We start from the raw sequence: 18,896 nt of genomic DNA, 5'->3' as shown, positions 1-18,896 counted from the left end.
CGTCAGTCTTCAAGCAGTAACATGATGTGGTGGAAAGAACATCCAACTACAAGTCCGGAGACCTGAGTTCTAATTCTGATGCTGCTACTATTATATCATTAAAGAAATCATTTTACCTCTTTGAATTTCAGTTTTCTGATCTGTAACATGAAGGGTCTGGGCTACTAACCTGGCATCTATGAACAGGAATTTAAAATTATATTTGTAATTGTATTTCAATGTAATTAATATAATTTGCAATCCTTTGTGTTTGATTTACACATTTAAAAACATCATTCTGAGAAGAAGTTCATAGGTTTTGCCAGATGTTCAAAGAGGTCCATGACATGGAAAGGCTAAGAACCGCTGGATACTAGGATTTTCTTTCTTCTGATTAGAGGGCTGGAGGGTGGAGCACGCAGCTCTATCCAAAGTCTTTTTTTGGAATAGAGGGTTGTGATTGCACTTCCAGCTCACTCCTCTTTCCATTTGCAGTTCTAGCTGATTTCAGTGTTGTAGAATAAGATATCTTCTATCTGATCCTCCCCTCATTTCTTCCTTCTGCCTTTTGTGCGCTGTCTTCTCCCATTAGAATGTAAGCTCCTTAAGAGCAAGGACTGTCTTTCTTCATCTTATTTCTATTCCCAGCAGTTAGCATAGTGCCTGGCACATAACAGGCACTTGATAGTTACTGAATTTAACTGAACCCCTGGACTAGACAGAATCGGACTTTTCTGTAAAAGATCAAAATACCCAAGAAGCCTGAGAAACATTTTGAACACAGGAACTATTTTTGTTTTTGTCTCTGTATCCCCAGCACATAGCATATTTCTTGGTAAATGATGGCAACTTAATGAATATTTATTGAATGAGTGAATGAATGAATGAATGACATTGCACAAATATCTCACCTTTGAATTTTCAGAAGTAGGTTGACTTTAATCTAGTTTTGGGGCCCTGGTGAAGTCTATGAGGCAGAAGAGAGCTTTCCTGTACTAGTGTAGTATTCCTGTACTACCACTTCCAAGTACTAGGCTAGGAGTCTCAAAGACTGGAGGGTTACTCTGGGCTTTGGGATGAAGCCATAGTGACATGCTAGGAGATGAAGACAAGTTTCTAGACATTGTATTACTAGTCAATCCTTGTTCAGTCTTTCAATCATGTTTGACTTTTTGTGACCCTATCCAGAGTTTTCTTGGCAAAGATATTGGAATGGTTTGCCATCTCCAGTGGGCTGAAAGCAAATGGAGGTTAATTGAGCTACCCATGGTCACAGAGAGTATCTGAGGCTGCATTTGAACTCAGGTCTTCCTAACTCCAAGTCCAGTGTTCTATCCACTGAGCCATCCACCTGCCTCCACTGTTAAGCATTAGGTGACATCAACTTTATAAAATAAATAAAATGGAAAGCTCAAACTCATTTTTGTTCTAGGAAAAGAACATCTCTAGGATCTCAAATCCATGTATGGGTGTAAGTGCATACAAGGATCATGTCAAGACTTTTAGGTGGCAAAACTGTATTATGAAATATGTCATAAATGCCATAAAACAAATTATTCAATCAAATTTGAAACTCTTTTAATGATTTAGAAAAATTTAACTGGATTTTCATTTCACAGTTTCAGGAATTTCAAAACATTAAGAAACAGATTAGTGTGGAGAAAAAAAACAATCTTTTACCTTCATATGAGAACTTCTGCTCCTCTCTCAAATTATTGCTGGCATGTTTTCACTCAATTCTATTCTGGAACTGATCAGTTCTTGAAGTTTCTCTAAAGTAAAGGGAAAAACATAGATGTTCTAAAGGAGACAAAGCAAAAATAAAGAAACATCTTTCTAGAGTTTCTCTGTGAAACATTAATGCATGATTCTGCATATGAAGATGTTCAGATTCCTTCCTTACTACATGACATAGTTCTCCTATGGTATCTCATTTCAACCAAAGGCACAGAAGATAGAATTTTTTCAATGTCTTATTTGTTGGAGAGTTCTATTTGAACTACTAATATAATTTATCACCTAGTCTTATCCACCTTTGAGACTAATGCACTCTTTTCCCATTATAAAGTGATATTAATTCCACATTGTCTTCTCCAGGGGAAATTAGGACTTTCCACAAATTACTTACTTGTTTTCCCTAGACCACAATTTTACACTTTGGTCTCATTAGTAATGGCAAGTGTTCCTGTTTGAGAAATAGAAAACTGGTAGGTTTAGACATTCCTGTCTATGGCTTTTCTCAGACTTTTTTTATTGCTTTACTGTATTATGAGATAAAACTAACACATTCTGGTCCCTAATCTCCTGTGCCTAATTTTTTTTTTTCTGCTCTAAAAATCCTTACCAGAGCCCTAAGTACCCCCATCAAGTCTGTAATAACACTGACCTGAGCCAGTGAAAAACTGTACTCAGCTGGCATGTTCTGTAAGACAGTTTTCCATCAGCACAACATTACAGGCATTCTCTTTTGGAGCTAGCAGAGAAAATAAGCTGGCTTTGGCAGTCTATCATGGATGGCACTAATGCGATGAATCCATTTTTCACAGACTTTACTTGGCAAACATTTTCTCCACAGTCTGCAAGCTCAGAAAGTTTCTTTCTCCCTCCCCCTCCTTTTTTTTGTTGGCAGGGGCAGAAAGAATGTAAATGTTAGTGAAAAGAAGTTGGATTTGGAGTTAGGAGCCTGGGTTGAAATCCTCCCTCAGATACTGTCAGTTTTTTAGAGCCTTGGTTTTCTCATCTGTACAATGGGGATAAAATGTTAAAGCTGCCTGCCTCAGACCTATATAAATAAAAAGTATAAAAATAAGATTAATTTCTATGATTTTATTATCTGTTTGGGAACTTCAACATTTTAAGGATGCTATCAGGCTAATACAATTCAAAGAGTAATGGAGAGTAGAATTATCCAGCCCTTTTGTTACACTCTCCATTGAAGTGCTTTATTCCAAGTACCTTTTGAGTGCAGACAGCCAACTGCATGAGGGTAGTTGGTGTAGCACAAGCTCAATAATGAGTAAAAACTTTATATATTTGTGAGTAAGAGACCTTATCCAGGATACATTTTTTTTTTTTTACTAAAGTACTCCATTTGCCTTTTAAATATTCTTGTGTTTACCAGTAATTTCCAGAAACCAGACTCAGATTATTTTTAAAAGCTTCTCTATTTTTGAAAGGCTTTGAACCATGGAAACATTAAGAAACTTTTGTGCTTATAATTTATCATTTTCTTTCCCAAACCTAGTGTTGATGAAAATGAATTTGTGGAGACCAATTCTTCTCTAGGTTGGTCAGGGAGGAAGTGATGAGTTTTAAAGACGATCTTGGACTGAATCATAAGCAAAACAAAGCACACTAATTGGCTGAACTTCAAAATGAAATTAACCTGATTTTTTTCTTACTGACTTATGAACTAAAAATCCTCTAGTGAAATACTTCCTACTACAACAAAGTCTATTCTTTTTTGAAATTAATGAATCATAATTTGATTAAATTCTCTAAATTAAACTACAGGCATACCTTGGAGATATTATGGGTTTGATTCCAGAATATCACCATAAAGTAACACAAAAAAGGGAGTCACATGATTTTTTTTGGATTCACAGTACATATAAAAGTTATGTTTAAACAATACCATAATCTATTAAGCATGCAATAGTATTATGTCTAAAAATGTACATACCTTTAAATGCTAAAAGATGCTAACCATCTTTTGAGCCTGAAGCAAATCATAATTATTTGCTGGTAGGGAGTCTTACCTTGATGTTGTTGGCTGCTGACTAATTAGTGTGGTGGTGGCTAAAGGTTGAGGTGGCTGTGGCACCCCAATTTATTTGAAATAAGATAACTTTTACTCAATTTACTTAAAATAATTTACTTTATATTTACTTATTTTTTTACTTAAAATAAGATTTTTTTACTTTACTTAATTATTTACTTAAATTTTTAAAATTTACTTAAATTTACTAAAAATTTACTTTACTTAAATTTACTTAAGTAATTTACTTAAAATAAGATAACAATGAAGTTTGCCATGTTGATTAACTCTTCCTTTCACTTGAACACTTAGAGGCTATTGTAAGACCTAATTTCAATATTGTTGTGCCTCAGGGAATTCAGAGATCTGAGAAGGAGAAAGATGGGGGACATCTGATTGGTGGAGCAATCTGAACATGTAAAACACTTGTTGATAAAAGTGATTACCTTATATGGGCATGATTTGTGGCATTCAAAACCAATTACAGTAGTAACAGCAAAGATCACTAATCACAGATCACGCTATCAGCTATATAAGAATAATGAAAAGTATGAAATGTAATATTATGAGAATCACCAAAATGGAACAAAGAAACACAGGGTGAGCACATGCTGTTGGAAAAATGGTACTGAGACTTGCCTGATGTAGAGTTGCCCCAAATCTTCAATTTGGAATAAAACCAATCTTTGTGAAACACAACAAAGCGAAGCACAATGAAATGAGGCATGCTTGTACTTCATCCAGTCTGAGTCTCCCTTTTAACCAAAGCTTCGTTATCTTAGTGTCTAATGGCAGCTTATATCCATAACTGTCCCTGTGGAAAACATGATGCCAAATGATCCTCTTTCTAGCAAGTCAACCTCAGCTGGGAAGACAGGTGCAGATGCTCCTGGTGACTCTGATGCCAGTGAGGGATCTGAAGGCTCTTCTAACAATCAGCAGCATGAATATTAGTTATAACTCCTAGCCCATGACAGCTGTAATATTCCATAAGCAAACAAATTACAATCATGAATGGGGCAATATTCCAACACAGAAAGTTTTCAGGTGAATATGTTCACCTATTTTTTTCCTGGAGAAATATATGTAAATCTTTATTCATGATAAAATATATGAAACAACACTTTTATTTTTCTTTTTAGAAAATGGAATTGACTGTTCTTCAAGACAATGAGATCTCCCTAACAAGAAATGTACAAGCAGATACGGGATGATCATCTGGGATGCCTGTTGGGAGTTGGTCCCGATAGCCTCTAAAGTCTCCTCTGCTAACTCAAAGAGTCCATGTTTCCAAATTCACATTCACTTGTTATTTAATCAAAATTTTAGTGAGTCCAATAATTTACTTCAGCCTAAAAAGGCACAAATCTCTTTTTCCCTCTCTTGGTTTACTAACTTTATTGTTGGAAATATTTCACTTCACCAGAGAAAGGGAAAACAACATAAAAGAAGAAATGGGAAGATAAGTGAGATGAAACAAAGAGAAAGTAGAACTACATATAAAAATTCCACTACTCATGAAAGCCTTTTGTAGATTAATTCCAAGAGGGTTCTTCTAAAGATTCCTAGCTAACTTTTATGGTAGTTTAGAGTAAAATTCACATAATTTTAAAATAATGATTATGTAAAATCATTCTATACATCTACCTACAATTCTTTATCTGGATAAAGATAGTGTTTACATATGTATGTGTATGTATATGTGTATATATATACACACACATACATACACACATATCCATATATATGTGTATTCACACATTGTATGTATATACATATATGTATACATATGTTACATATATATACATAGACCCCCCCCCCATATTTGTATCTAATGGTAGCCATCTCTAACGTGGGGGTGGAAGGGAAGAAAAAAGTTATGTAATAGCTTTATTATATATTTAAAAGGAATAGTAAGTATATAATAAAAAATCTTGTTACACAAAATAAATAAAAGAGTGATTATGGAGGAACATGCTAGGAACTGTGTTTAACTGAAAGACTGGCTATGGATGGAAAACTTTTAATTTAGGTTAGTACAATAGTGGGTAACAATTATGACTTCCAACTAGCCCCCATAATGGCACTTCCACTGTTTGACCTAATACCCTTGGTTTGGAACAAGTTCCATTAACAGGGAAAAATTCAGGAGTTTAAACATGGCACTGAGGACTCAAAGAAGAATGCAGACAGTTTTCTGAAACACAGGGCCTTTTTATGTATTCACAGAAATCATAATCAGGCTACAGTTGGTGCTACACTGGTGAGATGTTCACTGTTGTTTGTCTGTTTGATCGTCCATCTGGGCAAATGAAATATCTAGCAGATACACTTTCTTTTTCTACCTATGATCTCCCTGCCCCTACTAAATTCCACGTTTTATCACATTTTATCTTAATCTTGGAGATGTTTCCTAAGACAGCATAATTAAAGCAGTTGGATCTTTCCATTAAAAAAATTCCCCCCAAAGTACTGCTGATATTTTTCCCTTTCTACTTTTTCTGTTTATACTTTGGACATAATCTCTTCTGCTCTTCTGAATTCTGTGGTCAGTCTTTGATATCATTGTATTCAAAGAAGTCATATCATAAGAAAGATTATTAGGGAAGGTATGGTTTCTAAAATACTTGAAAAAGGGACCAGAAGAAGGCATATATGTATAAAAAGAACAAACTTTAATTAAGACTATTCTGTGTTTAGTCAGTCAAAAAAAAATCTACTATGTTCCAGACACCATGCCAAGTAAGTACTGTCCAGACTCCACTATCATCTTACTCTGGACCCAAAGCAGCAAATAAAACTATAAGTTCCAGTGTCTGAGCAATAGTTACTTGTGTTTAGCATGATGTGATTGATAGAAAGCTGGTCTTGGAGCCACATAAAAGAACTTGGGTTCTCAGAGATGACACAGTTTAAGTCAAAGTTCTGGTAGATTCTAAGAAATCTTTGACTTCTCAGAAACTGGGATGTTCCATGATTCACAGTTATATAGCATACAGAATAGTAGGATTTAAAAGATATATGTCAAAGAAAAATTTTCGGTCACTACAAGTGGTACACAATTTCCCAAATTCAATTCAGCTTGCTACATATGTGCTGCCCATTCAATGACATTGCATAGTTGGGTAATAAGGGTTTTTCATCTATTTGCATTATTTCCCTGTGTTGATTGTTAGGCTGATTTCTTTTGAGTGGCTGTGCATCTCACTAAGGAGGCCCATTGGGATTATGGGACTTAATGTTGTCAGAACAATGCTATCCACAAATAGGAACATCTGGAAGATGTGTTCTCCAGTTAAGTACATCCGAGAGTTACAAAACAAAGTACTATGTGAAATGAGTGAGTAGACTGTTACTGACTGAAGAGATTATTGACTGTTTCTTGGAGGAGGTAACATCTGATGTGGGTTTTGAAGGATGGAGAGGAATTCATAGAATTTGAGAGTTGGAAAGACCTTGGTCATCCAGTACAACCTATACATGAAATAAATTCCTCCTCTAACACTTTCAGTGAGCAGCTATCAAGGTAGCCCCTTCTATTTTGGGATAACTTTCAATAGATGAGGAGGGTGAAAGAAGGCACTTCAAGAATTAAAAAAAAATCATTCTGAGGAAATGCAAAGCAAATCACAACAGCGTAATGCAAGTTCAGTGAAAAAGATGTTATGAAGTTTGACTATAGTGCAGAGTGCTCAGTAGTGTGTGTAAGAGAGATTGTCACTCAAACCATAACCATAACTGATCAGCCCTCCCCTCAGACAGCTTGATACCTGAAAGAGTAGATTTCTATCTAAAGGGGACATCCCTGGTAAAAATAAGAGCGTAAACTAAAATCTTGCTGATACGATACAGGGAAATTCTATGATGGCACTGAAGACTTCCTCAGTCTAAAATGTTGTCATGGTATGCAGAGGTAGTTTTTGGTTGTGAAACATGAGATAAGTTCTCATAGTAAATGCACTTGCAGCATCATGCACTTTGCATTCTAGCAGATCTCAAAGCAGGTCACACAAAAAGGGCCAGAGTTTGCTCTATAAGAATTTGTCCTGTAATAATACTAATAAAATAGCTAGCATTTATATACAGCCTTAAGTTTATATGTTATCTCATTTAATTATCACAACCCTGTGATGTACGTGCTAAGATGATCTCTATTTTATAGATAAGGAAACAGAGAGGTTAAGTAATAGGGTCAACATAGGTAGTGAGTTTCTGAGGAAGAATTTGAGCTTGAATCTTCCTGATTCCCAACTCAGTGTTCTATTAATTATTCCACATGCAAAGTTATGGGACAAAATTTCCCCTCTCATAATTTTGCAGCACATCCGTAGATAAAGAAAGCAACAATTTGGTTAAACAGCTCCAGACGATGCAATCATTAAATCTTAAAAGTATATGTCTACTTGGAAGATTAAAGGTATTTCTAAAGTGGAGAAAAAATATAACTAATGACTTAAGTCATTGATAATAGCTAGTAATAATAGCTAACATTAATGTAGTGCTTGCTATGCTCCAAGCATGGTGCTAAGCACTTAAATATTATCTCATTTGATCCTCACAATAACCCTGGGAGGTAGGTGCTTTTATTGTCCCCATTTTACAGGTGAAGAAACTGAGGCAAACAGATGTTTGTTATTGAACTACCTAGTAGTTCCACATTAGCTTCAGTGAAACTATATACTGTTTTTTTAACCAGACTGACTTGGTGAAACTCATCCTCAATCCCACCCTCACCTTAGGTTTTTCAGCATGAAGGGACCATGTCTTGTTGTTTCTTCTTCATTTTTAAAGGAAAACAAATGACATCACAATGTTGGGGTAAAATAGGAGTGGATAGGTGATGACTTGTATGCAAATTAGATTTAAGTGATTCAGAGTTGCACAAAGTTTTCAGTCTCACTCTCTCTTCCAGAGTCATCAAAGTCTAGTGGCAGGACAAAAGTCAAAGATGATTAGTGATGGCCCAGGATGCAGTGGATGACCTTGGAATCTGATGTCTATCCAAGATCTAAGCACTCCACAGTGTTTGCCTCTGCTGCCATCATGGCCATTGGAACAAATTGTTTTTATCCACCCATTCTACCAGGGAAAGTTTTCACATGCTGGGAGTAGATACTATCCTCAGCCTGGTTTAGATCTGCTGAGATGGTTTTCCTGTGGTGAGAACTGGGTGACAGATAGACACCAGCATTGGATGGGCAGCCCTGAAAAAGGGTTGGCAAGATCTCACACCAAAAGTGCTTGTCCTCCCTGAACACTCTATAAATCCCACGTCTTATACCTTTATGTATCTCCAATACCTAGTAGAGACATAAACAATGTTTGTTGGTATATATGATTATTTACTAGAACTGACTCATCAACTTAACCAGGCAATTCTTTCTAAGCAGAGAATCAATAAAAATACTACTACTAAGGGTTATAGTCTAAATACAAAATACTCATACCTAATCCCTTCTACCCTCTACAATTTAATTTAGAAGTAAGGGAGATAAATCAATGTATAGGTTTCACCCGCAACAATATTCATTTGCTCCAGAACATTTTTTGCTATTACTATGTAGATAAGCATTTTTTTAAAAAAAATTCAAAATATTTAAAGAATAGTTGCTAAATCCAGTTCATTCTCTATCCCATCTTTTTCATCTGTTCTCTCCTCTCACTCCAGCACTGACACTGCCCTAATTGAGGGCATCCCCTCTCATTGGAATGCCTCCAATAGCTTCTTACCTGCTTGCCCTGTGTCCAGGACAACCCATCCTTCTTCAACTCATCCTTCACATACCTATTAAAGTAATCTTAAGGCATAGACCTGACTTTCATTTTTTTGATCAAAAACTTTTAGTGGATCCCTACTGCCTTTAGGATAAAATATAAAAACCTTAACCTATCATTGAAGACCTACCTCAGGCTAGCTCCCAACTAGTTTCTTTGCCCTAATTCATAGTACTCTCCCTCATTCATTTTGTTCCATCCTAGCCAGTCTGTTGCCTAATTCCAAACTCCACTTCTCTTCAGGTGTTAACGCAGTGTATACCCCATGATGGGAATATACTCCCTCCTCATCTTATCTTTTAGAAATTGTTCTTTTCTTTCAAGGTTCAGCTCCAGTGACCACTTTCACATGGCATTTCCAGGTCTTCTCTTTAAATTGTCCCCAAATATTTTGTCTAGATCTCTCATTTGCTCCATATTCATTTCTTACATTTGATTATTCTTTTGTGTATATAAGTCCCTCTTTTTCTAGCTCACCCTTAGGGTCCACAATAAGCTCCTTGAAGGCAGAGACTTTGTCATGCTTTATATTTGACTTCCTATTGCCTAGAACAGTGACAGTAGACTTAGTAGGCAGTTCATAAAAGCTTGTTGAATGAATACTCACCATTGTCCTGCCGGTGGCAATATTGAGATACAAAAACAAAACAGACCAGAACAAAAAAAATCCCCATCAATCTTCCCTTTCTATTCCAATGTAAGATTTATTAACTCTTTAGGTAGAAATTACTATCATCCCATTTTATAGGAGAAAACACTTGGAACCCAAGGATTATTTCATTTTTGTCTTTGTCTTCGCAGAGTGTTTTGTCCATAATGTGCTTTTGATAAACTTTCAATTACAGATGAGGCCCTGAGAGGTTATTTTGTTCAGAGTTATTATTTCAGTTAAGTACCAAACTCTAAGACCAGGACTCAGAATTAAAAGGCATGTTCTCTGGCTCCTGAAGTGCCTCTAGAGATATCATTGTAAGGCAAGAAATAAATGCAGGTAGGATGGCCAAAACCTTAGAGCCAGTAGCTCTGTAGAGTCTTAACATGAGTGACAGCAACTTGTTTCTCCTTGGACAGATTTTCATTATGTTTGGCCCATTGGGTCTGCTTCCAAGTCTTCTCTGTGACTCACTATTATGCTATTGAGGGTTTCCAGCTCAATTCTCAGGTTTGTTTTGCACCAGCTACTTGTTACAGACCATCTTCTTAGAAGCTTTTGTTTGTAAGGAATGGCCCTGAATAGTTATGGGTTAAGCTCCATAAGATAGTGGTAGGGGCTATATTTACCTTGTATTAAAAGAAATTATTTTCCAACTGAAGATATGTATATGCACACATATGTGTGGGTACACAAATGCACAGAAACAGGTCAAAGTGGATGAAATTCTTGAGAAAATATTTATAAAGATATATGGCAATGGGGATGGAGAAAATGTGCTCTGAGTAAGAATACCAACAAAGCTATTTCTGCTTCTGTTTACGTTACAATATGTAACCATGACATAAATCTAACCAAATAATTTTGAATCGTGCCGCTACAATTTCTGTCATTTCCAGTCCTCGGTGTCCTAAGAAGAGGCAGTTCTTTCCAGTGGGAAAATGCTGGATTTGGAATCAAAGGACTGAATAAAATTCTGCTAATTACCTAATTAATTTTCAGAAAGTCACTTAACCACTTTGAGACTCAGTTTCCTTATCTGTGATAAGAAAGTGTCAGTCAACAAATATCTCTTAAGAACTTACTATGTGCCAGATACTGGGCTAAGTCCTAGGGATACAAAAGAAAGCCAGAAAACATCTCTGGTCTTGGGGATCTTGCATTCTAATTGGTGAGACAACATGTAAGTAATTTGGTACATCTAATATACACATAGACTAGGTGGGAAGCAGTCTCACAGGAGAAGGAATCAACACTTGGGGGTAGGGCAGGGAGAATCCTCTTGTACAAGATGGGATTTGAGTTGAAGGAAATCAGAGAAAGTGAGAGACAGAGGGGAGGGATAACATTTCAGGCCTAAGAGTGAGGGTTTTTGTGTGAGAGAAACAGCAAGCAGTCCAGTATACATATATTGTAGTGTATGTGTGAGAGGAAGTAAAGTATAGAAGGACAAGATGGATAGGAAGAGACAAAGTTTTAAAGATTTTGAATGCCAAAGGAAATTATATCTGATCTTGGAAGTAATAGGGAACCACTGGAGGTAATGAGTAGGGGCTAGCATAGTCGGACTTGTGCTTGAGAAAAATCACCTTCATAGTTGAGCGGAGGAGAGAGTGGAGCAGGGAGAGAGACTTGAGGAAGACAGACAAATTAGCAGATATTGCAATAGTCTATAAGGAAGGTAATAAGGGCCTGCACTAACGTAGAAGCTATGGGAGTATAGAGAAGGAAGCATATAGGAGAGATATTGTGAGGGTAGAAATGAAAAGATTTGGCAACAGGTTGTATATATGGAATGGATTTGAGTAAGTAGTTGAAAATCACATCAATACAGATGACTGGGAGGATAATGGTGCTTTTGACAATAATAGGCAATGTTTGAAAGAAGTTGAGGAGTTTTGAACAAAGATAATGAGTTCAGTTTGGGACATTTTGATTTTAAGATGTTTACTGGACATCAATTTTGAGATGTCTAGAAAGCTGTGATGCTATGAGCCTGGGGTTTGGATCTGTATAGAGGAAATCATTCAACTTATGGGAGCTGGCAAGTTCTAGACTTAGGGTATGGCAAGGGGTAAACAGTGATAGGATGAGGGGAGAAGGGACTGAAGAGTTGGAGATAGTTTAGAGTTGAACTAGTTCACCAAGAAATAAAATAAAAAATAAAGAAGGGAAGGGAGTGCCTGGGAAAGAACTAAGGAGTGAAGGGAATAGAAATCTTCTTGAGTACAAAGAATAGGTAATGCAGGATTAGAAGATTGCTAAAGTCCATTCAAGTTTAAAACTACAAATCTCTGCAATTCTCTTGTTAGATACTACATGTAGATTAAGAAACATCCCAAAATGATTAACTTTTTTTCCAAAAGAGGATAGGATTTGGAATTAGGGGACTTGGGTTTGAATCATTGCTATGAATTTACTATTTATATAGTCTGGGGTAAATTGTTTAATCTCTCTGGGCCTCAGTTTCCTCATCTTTCAAATGAAATGGTAGATAATTCCTGCAGTCCCTTCTGTCCCTAGGTCCATGATCCTTATCTTGAGTGGGCACCAGGCCCATCAGGAGTTAGGATTGTGGTGGCAGGGAAGGCAAAGGACTAGATATAGGGTTTGGTTAGATTATAGAATTACCACTAAATAAAATGGTCCAGTCAAGATACGGTATTGAGGAAGTTTAGATTAAGACTGAATTTGAGAGCTGAGTTCATCAATTTAACAGGATGGCAGGGGAGCAGGAAAAAATCAGTAAGTATTAATACATAGGGTTCTCAGTCACTATAGTTTCTGTGAAGAAATTTTGAAGACATAAACCATAAAAACAATCCTCACCAGTAGAGCTTGAAGCCAGGACACGTTTTGGTAGCTTGAGTGCCCAGAAGGGAGAAAGAGCTCAGATAGGGGAGATCCATTATAAATATTATCTAATCTGCATGTGAAAGGGTTTGTCCTGGAAACAAAAAGTCTGGATTTGTTGAGAGTGATCTGTTTTCCTCAGCCCAGGAATCCTCATCATCTTTGATTCAGTAATGCTTCTGCACAGAAATAGAAATCCAGGGATCAGGGATTCTTAGCAAGCTTTAAGCTTCCCATGCCTTGACAGTTAATGCCCCAGAAAAATAAATTTACCTAATGGAGTTCTGGTTCCTGAATTACTTAACCTCACCCTCAAGAGCAGCTTTCTGTCACATGGACTTTCCATACGATTAAGTTCTATACAAACAAAAAGGAGCAAAATGATTAGTGTCCTTATTGTAGAGAGATCTTTAATGGAGTTTTAAAAGCTCTGCTCTGTACCCCTTATTATTATTTTTGCCCATTCAGTGCCTCACATCTTAATTTTAAGATCAGTAATAATAAGATCTGGAAGTGGGCTCATTTTACTAGAAGAGGATAGCAGTGATAGATGCATTTGTGCTGAACCCATTTTAAAGCAATGACTTAAGAGGAAATATTCCTACTAAATAGTGTGGTTTAAGTAGAGGGAAATATTTGTTACTCCATCTCTTCCCCAAAGCTAGCTGCACTGGGGAAAGTACTAGCATTTAAAGTAGGTTTTGGTTATTGAAGAAAACAAAATTTGTCATTAAAAAAGTACCTTCTGAAAACAGTTTTTTTAAAGTTTAATTTCTATTAGTTGAGCTTCTGAGTTACCAATGTAGCACAGTGGCTCCCTGGTGGTAGAGAGGAATCCCAGATGTGTAACCACCTCTATATATGTAACCATGGTTAAATGGATCCCAGATCTGTCCCCATCATCCTTGCAGAGATAGCCTGCCAGGGTTTTACATTAGGGGCAAGTGGAAAATGAAATGTTTCCTTGACATTAGGAAATCCTATTCAAGTCTTAATAGACATCAGAACTGTGGATGTGTCCAGTCCATAGATAAAAGTTCAAGGCACTTAAACCAAGAAATCAAACCATAAAGAGAAAGACTGACTAGCATAAGTTGTATTTCTGACACACATTGTCCTACTTTAATGTAATAATCCTTTAAAAAGAGCTTTTATCACAACAGTCCTATGAGGAAGGCACTGAACAAGGATTCCAAGACAAGTCAAGTGACTTGATCAATCCTATACAGGCTAGTAAACATTAGAGCCTTGTTTGGACTATTAGTTTAATGTTCTTTCTACTACATCATGCTCATTCAAAACTGCTCTGGTTTGTTTAAAATCAGAATATAGTGAAATAGAGCTCAGTTTTTTATTACCCATTCTAGTGGTAGCAAGAATGATGCCAATAAATGAGAACCATATAACAAGTAAGTGGCATGCCTGACTTTTGCCAATTACTTCTGCCTCCAACTCCATATTTTTCACTGGAACTGCTAATGAGTGGTAAATCAAATGGATGTTCTTTTCTATTCTCATAAAACAGTAAAAACAATAGGCAGAGAAATGTGCAAAAAGGGAATAACAGCAGGAAGGGAAGGGGAAGAGTCAGAATCTGAATAACCAACCTTTGCAATTACTTGAAGTAATGTTTATAATATGTTCCTTTATACCTTTTTTAGAGCATCTTTTATTATTTTTCCCCTTTTAGAAGAATGTAATGTTAGAAAGGAAATGCAATTGTAGAAGGAAACCTAGAGATCATCTAATCATTTTAGAGATGAGAATGTGAGACCCAGCAATGTTAAATGGCTTGTTATTCAGTTATTTCGCAGTCCTTCATCATAGAGAATCCCTCATATTTTAGTCTTCTCTCCTTTTCTCAACTTAGTTCAATTCAACAACTGTTATCACCATAATAAACACTTATGAAGCACCTACTTTGTGACAGGCACTGTGCTAAGCACTGGGGATACAAAAAGAGACAAAAAAGACAACCCCTGTCCTCCAGGAGCTTACAGTCTAACAGAGGAGACAACACGCAAACAAATGCATACAATCAAGCTACACAGAGGAGAAACAGGAAATAATTAACAGAGGTAAGGTAGAAATAAAAAAGCTTGGGCAAAGGCTTCCCAAGTGCCTACTATGTGCATGACTCTGTACTTTTTCTGCTTTCTCTCCACCTTTTCTTTCTACCACTTCTCACTCATTAACAAAAGCTCATATTGGTGTTCAAATAAGGGAGTTGTTATACTGGCTAAACTTCATGAATAAATGGAAAAGAGGTCAAAGTCAGAGTAAATGTCTCCTCAGCCTCAAAATATAGTTTTCAAGGGGATTTTTCTTTTTATTTAGCTGTACATATTTTTTTTAGTGATGGAAGAAATATGGCATGCAGCTGTCTTTTACCTTTGAGCATTTTTTATTATGAAGAATCATTTGCCTTAATGGAATTCTACATTGTATATGTTCTATTTAATGTTGTTGCTTAATTTTTAATACTGAAGATATAATATATCCATAAAATTTATAGCAAATTACAAAGAGATCTTCCAAGTATAATGCACACACTTTGTTGATAACTTTAAAATTCAAAATAAAAGTGCTATGGGTTTTTTGTTCATTTGTTTTGTTGGTATTTCTGTCTGTTTCATAGACAATTCTATAGAATTTACTCACACTTGACAATTGGATGGAATGTATTTCAAAAGAAGTGATGTCTTTAAAATGTTGAATGAGTTTTTTTTAATGAATGCTTATAGAAAATTGTATGCTATTACTTACAAAGTTACATTGATAAATGGGGCTAATACCTTCTCTGCAGTGGCCATCACAGCAGAATCAGTAATGCCCTCTATTATTTTTTGTTAGACACGCTCTTTTGGTGACATTATAGTTCCCATAAAATGGTCTAGTAACTTACAATAGAGATTAAACCAAAGCAATATGTTATAGTTTTACTAAAAATGTTTCCTTGGACTCTACTTTCACATAGAGTCTTACTGCATTGTCCCTTTTTTGTTCTTTTATCATTCAAATAAATCTCAGTTTTGTAAATTCATTCTTCTTTCTATTACCCTATGGACTCCTATTCTATGTGGGCATTCTTAGAACTGAGAGCTAGGTTCAAGAGAGGCACAGCCTTCAGCAAACATCTTCTGTGAGTGTCACAATAGGCTATATACAGCAACTCAAGATGCAGGGGTGTGGGGGGAGCAGTTCTGTTTTTCCAAAGTGACCCATGAGGTTCCTGCATCCTAGACTGCTATTCCTTTCTGCTCAGGAGATCATGTTGTGAATATCTTCCAGTGACAAAGGAGAAAATTCAGTCTAAAGTTCAATGAGAGGATTTTAATTGGGGTGGGGTGGTGTTGGAATCCTTTTAAAGTAAAAAGATTTGCCCATATCTTTATTTGTTTTCTGTTCCTTATGTAATATTACTCACTGGGATTCTTTTTCAGTTCCTGTGACTTTAAAAATTAATGAAAACATGCAGATGATCAAACAATTTGAAAGTAATTGGCCAGTCCAATCTTTTTATCCTTTGTTGCCAGAAGTATTTACAAGCATGTGATACTAACTAGAGAAATGTTTGCTGAAAATTCAAGCAAAAGGCAGCCCCACTTTTCCTTTCTTCCTTAGATTTTGATGATCTCATTGCTGGTGATTCCACTGTGCCAACTAACTTGAAGTATGGCTTTCAGGTGATATTAACAAAATTGATCACCTTCATGCCAACCTCTAAGGAAGTCAACAGAACTGTGAGAACCATGGGTGATGGTGATATCCCTGGACCCCAAAGCAAAATTTTCAAATAGGATAGGATGTATTCCTCAGATGTCTATATAAACTCTTCCTTAACAAGCAGGAATAACTTAAAATTCCATTAAACCACAGAATCATTGGGTCAAAGAGTTAGAGTTGGGAATTTCCTTAGAGGAATCTAGCCCTATCATTTTACAGATGAAGAAAGTGAGATTCAGAGATGTCACAAATATCATTGCCATTCTTATGTCAAGAAGTCAAGTCATGGCAAACAGCTAAAGTGGGATGATGACTTGAATCATTCAGTTCCTCATGTTAACACAGCATTATTAGCTATGGGTTCTCAGAACTGCAAAGGGGCTTCTGGACATCAAATAGCAGGTAATACATGATTTTTTTCAGAACATCAGAACAGAAAAACCATGAATGAAAAAATATCCAATGTATTAATAGGAGATATGGGTAAATGGGTGGACATGAATTTTTAGAGAAAATGTAAGTCCTTAGACATCCTTGGGGCTTTGTTATACATGTTTATTCAACAACTATTTATTATGTGCCTACAATATACCAGATATCTTGCTAAGAACTCAAGATATGAACACAAAAGTAAAGTACTTCCTGTCCTCAAGGAATTTGCATTCTATTGGAGGGAAACATCAGAGGGGAATTTGCCAAAGTGAGAGAACATTTTGAGATAGTTGCCAGCTCCTCATCCCCAACAGAAGAAAAAAATAAACAAAATGAGCATTCAAATTTAATGTACCCACAAAGTCGTTGTTGTGTTGTGTTCATCCTTCATTTTCCAAAAAAAACCATGACATCAGAGAAATGATGACATGTACCATTATAGTCTTTGTCTAATAAAAGATGTGACTTTATCCCACTGTGCCGATTCCCTTTGCTCTTCACAAACATCCTACAATCCCACTCTGCACATCCCAATGGGGTTTGATTTAGTGAAGGAGTCAGAGGGAAGATACTGTAAAATATAGTAATGAGTTACTCTCAAGATAAAATTAGGAATGGAATTAATAAAACCTGTGAGCCTAGGCAGAATGACTACATGCCAAACTCTGGGTGGAGCTGTCATGACTTTGTACTCATGTTAATCTGGCTGTCTTTAGAAGCAGTGCAAATTAGCTGCACTGGCTCATAGTTAGGAAGACAATATTTGTGCCATGTGCATTAACTTGCTAACTTTTCACAAATGATCAACACTGAGCTATGCCTAATGTAAGTCAAGGAAAGTTGCCCTAAGCAGCTCCCTTGAATCCTCAGGTACTTTATTATGGGAAAGCTAGTTATAAGGAAAATAATGTTGTTCTTTCTGATCTATTTTCCACTGCAAAGGTTTTTAAGTAGGATTGTATAATAGATTTACTCTGCTACTTATCTTCTCTGATATTTGTGTTATCATATATATATATACTCATTTACCCACGAAAGATCTTCTTTGGTCTAAGAGACAGTATCTCAGAATAGCAACTGGCCATTAAGTATGTCTTACAGATGACTAATGAAATTGTTCTCATCTTTGCAGCAGTCTTCAAGGAAGTCAGGAGAATAATGGGAGTAATGGAAAATGGGAATGCCCCTGGGACCAAAAGCATAATTTTCAAAGAGGATGGAAAAGGATTAATGATTTCTGACTTTCATTGTGTCCAGTATGGCCTTAAAAACTTGAAGTTGCTACAGACTAACGATAAGACCTAGAAAAATGCAGTGTTTTAGTACTGAAGTGGTGTTTACTGCTATACAATTTTGTAGTAAGGAAACTAAAGGAGTGGATGGATCAGTTTATACTTTATCAACCAATCAGGAATGGTATAGTCCTCCAGAAGCATTAGAACTGAGAAAAAAAATGAATAACATCAGTCAGTGCAGGGGAATTATCAGTCAGATGAAAAGTCTGGGACTATTATGATAAAAAAATGAGAATTAACTCTTTCTTTTTAAATGGGTGGTTCTGGAGACACCCTGAGACAGTTGTATACAACGGTGGTAAAACTTCAATGGTCCAAAGGATGTTGATGTGGAAACTTTAGCCAATAAATAAAAGCTCCAAAATGAACTTCTAAGAGGTCATTTCATTGAACCCTTTAATTTTACAGATGAGGCTACTGAGGTCCT

General features: G+C 36.2%; 1 protein-coding gene across 5 annotated transcripts in view; it reads right to left on the bottom strand.

The window, feature by feature from the left end:
- The window catches only part of B3GALT1 (beta-1,3-galactosyltransferase 1), a 722,358-nt gene that overhangs the window by 463,509 nt on the left and 239,953 nt on the right, over positions 1–18,896 (bottom strand). For all 5 annotated transcript variants that reach the window (XR_011967677.1, XM_072612208.1, XM_072612209.1 and 2 more), the window contains exon 2: positions 1,660–1,751. The gene's annotated coding sequence lies outside the window, so the exon portion shown is untranslated. The remainder of the gene's footprint in view (positions 1–1,659; positions 1,752–18,896) is intronic.

Source organism: Notamacropus eugenii, chromosome 5, assembly GCF_028372415.1.
Source record: "Notamacropus eugenii isolate mMacEug1 chromosome 5, mMacEug1.pri_v2, whole genome shotgun sequence".
NCBI classification, from domain to species: domain Eukaryota; kingdom Metazoa; phylum Chordata; class Mammalia; order Diprotodontia; family Macropodidae; genus Notamacropus; species Notamacropus eugenii.
The sequence above is the reverse complement of the archived record's forward strand: the minus strand, read 5'-3'. Positions and strand labels throughout refer to the sequence as shown.